Raw genomic sequence first — 12,086 nt, 5'->3', positions numbered from 1 at the left:
TAGCTTTGACCTTGTGTGGAAATACCAAATGGGGAAGATTCATCACAGAGTTTTTATAGTAACAAAGATTGATCTAACTGGTTTGTCCACTTGGGTATTCATTGATAGCTTGGAGTCCACAGTCATTCAGAGGTTTCTTCTTCCTTTGATACTTTAGATGGTGTTCCCAGTTCATAGGCCAGACAGGGAGTGGGTCATAATGTTTTTAATCGCTTTACATGAGTATTTTTGTATTCAGTTTGAGATGGCTTGACATCATCCATTGATTCATGTCTCTGAGACAACTGAAAATTGGAGAGTTTTCAAAGTCTTTAGAGCATTCCAGTTTATGGAGCACTTGCATGTCATCTGCATAGTTATAGTATGTGAGGTGAAATTGATTGATCAGTGTTGGTAATGGCATCATGGAGATGTTGAAAAGCATGGGTGAGGTGATAGAGACTTGAGGGACCCCAGCTTTTGTAGAGTACAGTTTGGTTGAGAAAGGTGGGGTATGGATGACATTGGTTCTGTTGCGAAGGTAGGATGTGATCCAGTCTAGGGCAGTACCCTCTATGCTGCATTCGTAGAGTCTTTGTATCAGAGTGTCATGGTCAACTGTGTCAAAGGCAGCCTAGAGGACCAAGAGAAGAAGCACCTGTGCTTTTGGTTCAAGGCAACCTCGCTCTCATTTTGTTTCTGCTGTCTGTGCCAAGAATGTTCAGTTCAGGGACAGGTTGTAGTGACACCTTTTCCTCTTCTAGTTGAACCAGGAACTTCAACAAAACTCAACTAAACATGTTTAGCTTAGGGACAGTTTGTAGGTGAATGCTGGTTGTGGGGTCTCCCGAATAGTGCGAGTGGTCCCTTCTTGGTGTATGTGGGTCATGGATAGAATGATAGTCTCGATCAAACTGCATCCTCAGGGTAACAGTCCCAAAAGCCTGTTGCCCCCTCCTGGTATACAAGAGGTCACAGACACCATTGATGGCCCACAGTCTCAGTTGAAAAGGCAACAGCCAAAATCTCAGTTGTATGTGTGATGGCTCAAAACACAGGGTCACTGATTTCCACAAGAGAACAGAAGACTATCTCACAATCTCACACTCTGTTGACTTGGATCCACTTGCCAGTGTGCCAGCTGTGCCCGCTCCCTCCAGGCTCTCTCATTTTCCTCACAGTATCTGCTGGCGTTCCATGCACAGGGCATGTTTTATGGGTGATGGGTGATGGCCCTTGACCCATTTGGGAGATTGGCACACCTTGGTCCTGTTTCCAGTAGCAAGAAGTCTTGGTGAGACTCCCTTTCCTGATGAGGCATGCTTTTCAACAAAGTTTGGTGCATGGGGTACCATCATTCTACTCAGTCACACATGTGATTTCGTGTCTCACCTTTGGAGTTCATTTTGGAGGTGTTGACTCCTTTGAATTGCTTCCTCCTCTGCACTGACCTTTGTCAAAAGGACAGTCTGCCACATGATACATAGCTCTAATTCTTAGTGACCCACAGCAAAGACAAAAGTGAGAAACCAAGGATCGTCCCTGGCTAACTGCCTTCACTGATATATGCCCCCTAAAAGTTCAAAGGACTAAGCTGCCTTCTCTATCAGATTCCCTGGTAATACCAGCCTCTTCAGTCCCACCATCTCTCAGACAATGAGCCCAGTCCCCACTGTCTGGTATATCTGCCTGGAATCAACCAGCCCCTTGATGTGTACAGAGTATGACCTGCTCCTTTCCCTCCAGTGTGTGTATGTGCATGTGTCCCCCATCCTAGCTCTCAGGAATATCAGCAGTACACAGCCCCTCTCTGAAGGTTGCAGTCATCTCCAGGCCATGGACTTCTAAAATAAGACCCACAGGCCTACGTCTTAATGTTGTGTACCACCCATAGGCATGCACATGCAAACCAGCACATACTCAAGTATCATGTTATGGTATGTCATATTGATTTGTATTGTGCACTTATCACCTGAGAGGGTAACCAGGTTATTGGGCTGGTGTGTAGGTCTGTGGGCCCCAAGGTGCTTCCACAAAGAGCCAAATCTTCAGCTTCTTGTAGAAATCAAGAAGTGAGGAGGAGGCTCTGATGTGTTGCGGGAGGTCGTTCCATGTCTTGGGTGCAACGTAGGAAATTGAGTGACCTACAGCTTTGCTGATTGGGTGGTAGGAAAGATGGAGGAAAAATGTGGTGTGAAAGATTGAAGAAAGCTTCACCCATGGTCTGACCTTTCTAGGTGCTACTGTATTGAGGCCTGAGGATACTCCCACATAGACATAAAATGTAATAGAAAAATGGTCTGACAGACCTGAGGTATGGGTGTATCTATCAATCATAGTATTTGTAAAGCGCACTACATACCCGTGAGGGTCTCAAGGCGTTGAGGGGAGGGGGGTGCTGCTACTGCTTGAAGAGCCAGGTCTTGAGATGTCTTCTGAAGGTGAGCAGGTCCTGGGTCTGCCGCAGGTGGGTAGGGTTCCTGGTCTTGGCGGCGAGGAAGGAGAAGGATCTTCCGCCAGCGGTCATTCATTGGATGCGGGGGACAGCGGCGAGGGCGAGTCTGGCTGAGCAGAGCTGGCGGGTGGGGGTGTAGAAGTTGAGTCGGTCGTTGAGGTATGCTGGTCCGGTGTTGTGGAGGGCCTTGTGGGCGTGGGTGAGTAGCTTGAAGGTGATCCTCTTTCCGAAGGGAAGCCAATGTAGGTATCTCTGGTGGGGGGTGATGTGGCTTTGGCAAGGGACGTTGAGGATCAGTCGGGCGGAGGCGTTTTGGAATGGATACGTTGCAGTCGTCGCAGGTGTTTGGTCGGGATACCTGCGTAGAGTGCATTGCCGTAGTCCAGCCTGCTGCTGTCGAGGGCCTGGGTCACCGTTCTTCTTGTTTCGGTGGGGATCCACTTGTAGATCCTGTGGAGCATGCGGAGGGTGTTGTAGCAGGAGGAGGAGAGGGTGTTGACCTGCTTCGACATGGAGAGGGAGGAGTTGAGGATGATACCCAGGTTGCGTGCGTGGTCTGTGGGTGTCGGTGCTGTTCCTAGCGTGGTTGGCCACCAGGATTCGTCCCAATCTGAGGGGGTGGAACCGAGGATGAGGACCTCTGTCTTGTCCAAGTTCAGCTTCAGTCGGCTGTTCCTCATCCATTCTGCGAGGGCCTTCATTCCCTCATGAAGGTTGATTTTGGTGGTGTGTGGGTCCTTGGTGAGGAAGAGGATTAGCTGTGTGTCGTCGGCGTAGGAGATGATGCTGAGGTTGTACTGGCGGGTGACGGGGGCCATGTAGATGTTGAACAGTGTCGGCTGAGGGAGGATCCTTGGGGTACGCCGCAGATGATGACAGTGGCTTTGGAGCATAAGGGGGGGAGGCAGACTCTCTGGGTTCTGCCAGAAAGGAAAGATGTGGTCCATTCCAGGGCCTTCTCTTGGATTCTGGCTTCTTGGAGGAGTGATTTTAGTGTGCGGTGGCAGACCGTGTCGAAGGCGGCTGACAGGTCCAGGAGGATGAGGGCCGATGTTTCGCAGTTGTCCAGTTGGGCCCTTATGTCGTCTGTGGCGGTGATGAGGGCTGTCTCAGTGCTGTGGATTCTCCGGAATCCGGACTGGGACGGGTCCAGGATGTTGTTGTCTTTGAGGTATCGGGTCAGTTGCATGTTGACGATTTTCTCGATCACCTTTGCTGGGAACGGGAGCAGGAAGATATCTACTTGTAGGTTAGGAGAGTTCATGAATATGAGTTCCAGTGTGTGCCCAGTTATGTGCATTGGGCTCATGACTTGACTATTGGCAGCAGAGGATACATTGACTGCTCCACAACTATTGATTAGTAAGATCCACTCTGTGCTGATGGAAGACCCAGACACAGTGCAGCACATGTCTCCTAGCCAGGCCTCTAGCAATCCATTTTGAGAGCCGAGGTCCTGGAATCAGGACCAAGGTGTGCTTTATTTTGAAATCAGGATCCATGATGAGCTTAGAAACAACTGATAAATTCCTTCCCTTCTGAAGACGTGTGTGTGCTAGGCTGCCTCGCTCAGTCCATAATCTGTGCATTGTTATTCGTTCATTGAATTCTTAGTAAAAACTGATTGCATATCCATTTTAAAACTACAAGCCTGATTTCACGAGAGCATCAACCGTATAAAAGCATCTTAAACATTTCACAGACAGAGTGGGACTGAAGGGCAATAATGAATACTTGTATTTGTTACTCTGATTGCAATTGAGTAGTTATTTGCATTACTTGCCTCAATTGGGCAAATTGGCAGCTTGCATTCAAAGGCAGCAAGCAGCACGAGCCCCGAGCACCGGTTGGGGGCAGGGATGTATAGATTCTTCAGCTCTATGTACTATTGGTTACTGAAGTCCTCTATACAGTGATGTAAGCCCCAGAGACAGTGCAGCAGTGACCTTGGCAGATCATGGCTTTTGTTTGGGTCCCATACACACCCTGCATCCTTTACTACCAGGTATTTATTGTACTGTTTGTCTTTCCTACTTGAGTGTAAGTGTATAGCCTTTGCTTGCACCAACTGGTTACCTGTTCCATAGCATTAGACATTCAAAGTATGGTCGTTATTGTGGGCGCAGTGCCAGGCATCATCACCAAGGGATGCCCAGCACCACATCTTTTGATTCCTCTGTGGTCTGTGGGTAGGAAGGCATGCAAAAATCATGGCAGAGGGATTTTTCAAAGTCAAGGTGAGCTCAACGTCAGAGAGGATGCGTCTGAAGTGGAACAGGTACAGACTGAGGTGCGCACTGTCAAAATTCCAACTGGGAGATCCCCTGAGGCTGAGTGAAAAACCATGCTGGTTTTTACTTTCTACTAGGTTTTATTACCAAGTCACGACTCATTTGGCTGGGTGTGGAGCGTGCATGGTACAAAATGCAGTGAGAAATTGGTAGCAACTTATTTCCCAGCTGGTGCCTGAAGAAATGCGCATCCTAGCAGGTCTGTCCTTTCATGGGCACCTCTCTAGGCCACTGCGTGTGCAAAACCTTAGAGGCATATTATCAGCAGCTCTCTTCAGGTCTTCGGTACATTTGCACCAATATTCATAAAGTGTTAAGGTATGGCAGCAGGATCCTATTACACCCTCCTTTCTCCAGAGAGGCTGTCATATGAAATTGCCAGTGCCAAAGAACATCAGGCATTTTAACTGAAGTAAGAAGCCTACATGACCCCAGGATGTGGTGACCTCCCCATATTCTAGAACTGCTTTATGGAACTGCTTTATTGAAAAGCGATGCAACTAACCCTTATAGCAGAGTTGCCTTACAATATTACAATACTGTCCAAAGGAGTTGTCTAAAGGTTTAGGCAAATATAAAGACTTGTGGTGGATGTAACATGATATACAGACATACCATACTAAAAACAGATTCAGCTACAGAGCATATACATTTGTCTGATCATTTTGATATAGACACATTTACAATCATCAATTTAGTGTGGTAGGAGCATGCAGTTTGTTTCCTGGCTATTGTTAGTCTCTGATCTCTGCTTAAAGCATGTAGGCTGATAGATCATGCTTAAGTTCTCAGAGAGAGGTGGGGAGAGCATCCCGATGCAGTTGGTGCAATGGTCTGGGGTATCTTACCCTTCCTTAACTGTGAGAAAGTAAAGGCTGCTGCAGCATAGATGGAGGTTGGGATCATGGAATGTAAGGAGCATTGGCAGTTTGCAGATGGACCCAAAATCATGGTAAATACCTTACATTGACAACCAACTAGTTTGGGGGTTCAACAGCGATGAGGTAGGTTATATAATATGCATGACAAAATTAATTATGGTATTGCGGGAGTGATGTGCATTGAGAAAGAGCAAATAGCACATGCTTGAAGCATTCTAATATCCCCTTGACTCACACGGAGATAACGTTTTTGGCTGACTAGAAGGAACTTGTTTACGTGATCTCTCGGTGGTGAATAGTTGGAATCTTGCAGATCTTGTGGTGTTAGGTAAAGAATAATAACAGGAGACTGATGTTGAAGGGAAAACCCAGCTTCCTGGTGGAGAAGGAAGAACCCAGGATGTCAGGAAGAAATTGATGGGATGTATGTGGGTTACAGAGATTGATGGGGCCATGACACAGATGGTTTAATTCTCAAATGACTTGAGCATTAAGAAATGGAGCAACAGCTAGAGTCACAGCCAGAGATTTTTGTTTGAGGAGGGAGTTTATCTGGCAAAGGAGAAAAAGAATGACATGTCATCAGCATAAAGATGGTATATGATCCCATAGGAGTGATCATATTGCCGTGAGTGGTGGTGCAAAGTGATATGAATAGAGGGCTCAGGATGGATCCATAGGGGGCGCCAAGTGGCAGTGGGGGTGACTGTGAGAGTGACGAGCATCAAAACAGGGGGCCCGATTCACAGAACTAACTTAAGACAAAATCTTAAACTTACTACTTTTGGTATTCACAGAAGTTAGGACTTAAGACAGACTTAAGACAAACTTAAGACATTCTTAAGATAGACTTAAGACAGACTTAAGACAGACTTAAGTTAGGATTTTGTCTTACGTTTGTCTTAAGTCTGTCTTAAGTCTGTCTTAAGTCTGTCTTAAGTTTGTCTTAAGTCTGTCTTAAGTCTGTCCTAAGTCTGTCTTAAGACTATCTTAAGTCTGTCTTAAGTTTGTCTTAATACAAACTTAAGACAAAATCCTAACTTCTGTGAATACCAAAAGTAGTAAGTTTAGGGTTTTGTCTTAAGTCAGTTCTGTGAATCGGCCCCATGGAGAAGAAACAGGTTCCAAGATAAAGGCTGATGAAGTCAAATGACTATCCCAAGATATTTTGAAAGATGACAGTCACAAAGAAGGTTTGATGAGCCAGTACTGAATACTGCCAATAGGATGAGCATGTTAAGGGCAAATGAAAGGCAGTGGTGTGTTTGGGTGTAGAGGTAAACAAGTTGGAAGAGTGCAACAAAGCTTTAACTCATTAAGAAGACAACCCCATCTGACTCTGGATGGTAACCTGCAGCACGCAGCCAGTCCTCCATCTCTGTCCATATATAGCTCTATGTAAGGTCTAATCATTCCTGGGACAGCCATCAATCCCAGGTCTTTCCTATAGCTGTGATCCATCCTGGGAACAGTCCTGCAGACGAGTGTGAATCTGGAAAGAACAGTGATAAAATTAATGGTTCTGTTGTATATCATAACTGTGCTCCATGAGTTCCTGCAGTTTGCCAGTTTTCTGCTTGGGACACTAGAAATTCAGTTTTGGGCCTGACTCCTCAATATGTGTCTGTGAGCACAGGTATTTGATTGTAAGCATAGGTGATATACACTATGAAAAGTGCTCCTATCTAAAATAACGCTTTGTGTCATTACAGGTAATTCCCAGCTGTTTCATCTGTAAGCCTGGGCAAAGCACTATGCTACGCTCGCGAAGTTTACGCTATGTCGCACTACGCAAATTGTACGTAGCGCAGTGCAAACAAGCATAGCGTAGCGAAGTGCAGCGGTCATTTTTTGCTTGCTCTCGGTCCTCAACGTCAAGTTGGCGACCGAAAGCAAGCAAAATGACATCCCAGCGAGACTTTTTCCGCGAGTGTGGAAAATAAACCTCCCGGCGAGCTTCTCAACGCGGGGAGGTCAGGTTTCTCAATGCGATTGGTCGCGTATGCTCGTGTTGAGAAAGTTACCGCTCGAGTAGAAATCTACTCGAGTGGCAGAAAACGACTGCTTGCACTGTGCAAGATGCAGTTTGCACTGATTGCACAGTGCGGACAAGCATCCGGCACTGTGAAATCAGTGCGAACAGCATCTTGCACAGTGCACTACGCAGTTTGCGAAGCTACGCAGTTTGCGAAGCTACGCATAGCTCACGTAGTACGAAGTGCACTTCGCGTTCCTACGCGTAGGGCTACTTTTCAAACTACGCCCAGGGTTACTAAATACACATGGTGCATATGTGTTTGTGAATGTGGAAAGGTGCATGTTGCATAGGTGCCTTTCGTGGGTACATGATGTTGTGCAGAGCTCTCTGATGGGTGTTTGAATGTTGTTTTTTTGGGTTGAGTAAGGGTCAGACACTATGAACTGTTGTCTGTGGGGTATGTGATTGGACACATGAATGCTGATAACAGATGTGCATGGGTGTCCAATCACATTTGATGATTGAACAAATATACAGTACTGATTAATCATGTGTGCTGATATTTAATGATGTTTGAGAGAGTATGTGTAATATTTCTTTCTGTTATTAATGTATGGGAATAATTTATGGGTTGCCTGGCATGTGCTGATGCCTGATTATTGTGAGTCTGGTTGTCTGCTGGTATGCGTGTGATGCGGGGGTAAGTGAGGGTGACCTTTGCCTTTTTTGCATTGATTTGATTGATCTTGGGTTAGCACTTTATGGTTTCACTAATACCAACCATGTTCTGCATGTGAGTTTCTGATGGGATGCTTTGCATCCGAAATTGCTACTTACTATCTACCTCTGCATGTTTAGAAGGTGAGTGTGCAATAAGTGGATGGGTGTAGCTTGAGGATGTGTAAATAGTAGTACTTAATCATCAAATTATGTTTTTTCTTCACATGGTGGAAACGGTACCCATGAAAACACTTTAATGATGTATGTGATGAATGTGAAGAAGATGAACAATCACGTCACACTGGCAAGACTGTTGGATGTTGCCAAAGAAACATCATTCAGGTAAGTTGGTAGCTAGAAGCTATACCAAGTCTGTGTGCCTCCTGGGAAGCATCTTCATATACGCTTTAGTAATCTGGGTCTAGTTCTTACTCTTTCAACAAGAGCAGCAAAGTGGACCAGGAACTTCAACAACTGGTAAATACAGATGTTTAGCCTAGATATAGCTTCTAGGTTTATGGCAGCTTGCCTTGAGCTAATGCCCTCACTGAGGTGCTTTTGGTGGCAGGAGGCACACAGCACCAATTTGTACAGTTGGTTTAAGGCAACCTCACTCTGCTTTGGGTTCTCCTGGCTGTACGAACAATGCTCAGTAAAGGGTCAGATCATAGGCACACTCTCTCTCTCTTTTTTCCCTCTAGGTGGACCAGGAATTTGAACAACCAACAACACACATTTATGCTAGGGCAGTTGCAGGTCATCTTCACTGTCAATCTAGAAAAATAGAGCCTCATAGATCACCAACAATACTAAATTAGGTAACCTGGAATGTATCTAACAGATCATACAGTGTATACATCCCATGTTCATAAGAGACACCATTGTACATTTCCTGTAATCAAGATTTGATTGGTAGGTCAAAATTCCATTCTCCAAAGTCTATGGATGCAGAAACTGCAGTGGCTAATGCTTTTGCAGTCTGCAGTGTCCGTCCATGTGCAATCTCAGGGTATACGTCAAAGTGACATAGAACTGTCTGCACTGTCAGGGGACTCTTATGTCCACTTTATCCCTCATCTCCACACCTCTATCTAAAGGTAATTAAACATAGTACCTTACCAAAGCAGGTGGACAAGGTCCCCTTATTTGGTGTACCATCTCTAGAAGTCTGTTAAAAAGAACAATTTTGGCAGCACTCAACTTTCGTAGGGAGCAGCGCCATCCACTCTGTACTTTGTATTAGCTCAGTTTCAAATGTGTTTCTATAAGTGTTTTATCATGCGATGCCATAAGGTATTAAGAAGGTCCATTGAAACCTATTCAACCACTACATTTTCAAGAATAGTGTGGATGGCACCTCATTGTATGATCCGCACTTTCATAAATATTTAAGAATAGTTGGGATCGGAATATCCAGGGGAATGGGCCCAAAAGCCTACTGAGACATTGGTAGTCCTCAAAATGTGGGAGTAGGAACCCAATCTCGTCTTGCACCTTTCATATATTTTCAAATTGTCCTTAATGAGGAAGTCATATACATTTTTAGGTCGAGCGTAATAGCTCTTCCGCTGTCGCTTAGCAACCTATTGTAGATACTCTGTGAAGGCTCTGAGGAGTTAAACTCCACCCCCTGGTTGCTTTCGCATTTTATTTGTCTTTGCCACTGTTCTTCAAAAATCCTTCCTTGCTACTGATCAATTCTTCCTCTTTTACCTCCTTTCTGTTTCCACTTTCCAGCTACGGAGCACCAGCCGAGTACTATCTCCCTACACTGTCAAAGTTTAGGTAGTCCTCTGAGGACTACTTTATTTCTTGGGTCAAATTACATATCTGGACAAATCACCAGGCGTGCGTTTTCAATTTCAATATGAGGGCCACCTGCTTTTGCTAGCTTCTTCTTATGTTATTTTTTATAAATAGTGCTGTGGTTTCCACAAGCACTACTGTTTAATTGTAAATCTGAGCCAGTCTTTTCACAACACTTTTTTTTGCGCCCTGCTGCCGATCTCATCAGTTCTCATTTTAAATAGTCACAAGGAAAGGGACACACGTGACCTTTTGTTTTTTGATTGTGGTACTTGACCAACAGCGCAGAGACATGGCACTGTTGAACCATTAACGAGACCACATTAAAAATGAAAATTACATTTATTTTCAAAAAGGATTAGTGATGTAGTACAAAACATTGTTCCAATGAATTCTCCCAAAATATTTATTTGAAATATAAAGTGTATTCTCTATGAAATGAAGTATTTACTGTTCCTGTTGTGTTTTTCGAACTCTCTGCACCGTTATGGAGGCTTGAGAGGGAATCCGTTAACCTCTAAAAGATGGCCACCAGAGCTGCAAATGAACGATGCCTGACAACATGGCTGCCTCCATGAAGCCAGTGCAGATAAACCTTGTACACAATGCCCTCGGGGTCAGGCAGCCCAAGATGGCTTTACTGCCGGGTACCAAGAGGTTCCTGACCACACCCAGGGGAACAAACGCTTAGGTTATGTTGTGTTGGCAACATAGGAATATAATTATGATGGGCTGTTTAGCTGAGAGATGGAGGAATAGGATACTAAATGTGTTAATTGTACAGGTTGCGTATGCTTGTTTTTAAATTGTTTCCTGGTCGTCGCCCCGTTTTTTGCAGTGACTCACAGTGGTTGACCTCTGAACTTTGAGTGGCCTCGTTTTATTAGACTGCAGAATTTCTTTATCATTGTCTCGAAATTCTGTCTGCTGCACCAATTTAAAAGGAGCAATTTTACAGAATGTACCTTGTACTTCTTTGAAATAGAATCGCTGTAACCAGTTTTAAAGAGTCACAGAATGGTGACGTGGGAGCTGGCACAGAGGGGACCAGCTTTGCTTAGGTCGTGGCTTTCATGCTGCTTTTTAGCTGTAAAAAGATAAATGCAACAAACAAACAGCAAAGTAACGCCACTCAAATACTGATAAAAAGCACGGTGGTTGTTTGGTGAGTGTGCCGGTGTGGCAGACGTGCTTGCTGGGCATTTTGTTCCATGTTTATGTGTGCAAGATCTCTTTTTCTGCTTTTTCCTTCTTAATCATTAACCACCACAAATGGCTTTGTAGCACCGTGTTTGTTTGTTATGTGAAAGTTTCATGCTCCAAACTCCGCTCGTTATTTGTTCATTTATCTGCTTGTCTTTTGGTTTTGTTTACTTAAGGAGCTATTTTTGTGTTTAATTTGCTTATAAGAACTTTTATGTGACATGTCTTTCTTATCTGATAATATAATGTACGCTGACTGCTGCAGTGGTGTTGTGATACAGTCCTTAGAATATAAGACTTGTAGTAAGACGTTCCATAGTCCAAAACTCCAACACCTCCTCTGATGTTATATGTTGTGGTGGCCAGATTATTATTCCTTCTGTGGTCCATTTGGCACAACTTATACATTTTTTTGTTCTTTTTTTTCAACTGTAATTGTGGGCCTGTTCTAAGGGTGGGCGTCATGCTCCGCTTCGCCCACGGAGTGCACGTAGCGCTGCCTGCTTCGCCGTCTACGAAGTAGGCGTAGCAGGCAGCGCTACGCCCACGACCCAGCGAAGCAGAGCCGCCTGCCCGCCCTCATTTTAAACTACTTGAAAGAATATAAAAAGGAAATACAAGACCTTACCTGTAGTGCGGCGTTCCGGGGCTCCCTCTTCCTGCTTGCCGGTAACTTCTCACACAATTGCGAATGCGAGGACGCCCGCGCATTTGTGTAAGAAGTTACCGGCAAGCAGGAAGAGGGAGCCCCGGGATGTCGCACTACAGGTAAG

Source organism: Triturus cristatus, chromosome 5_2 (genome assembly GCF_964204655.1).
Source record: "Triturus cristatus chromosome 5_2, aTriCri1.1, whole genome shotgun sequence".
NCBI lineage: Eukaryota > Metazoa > Chordata > Amphibia > Caudata > Salamandridae > Triturus > Triturus cristatus.
Note: the sequence above shows the minus strand (reverse complement) of the source record.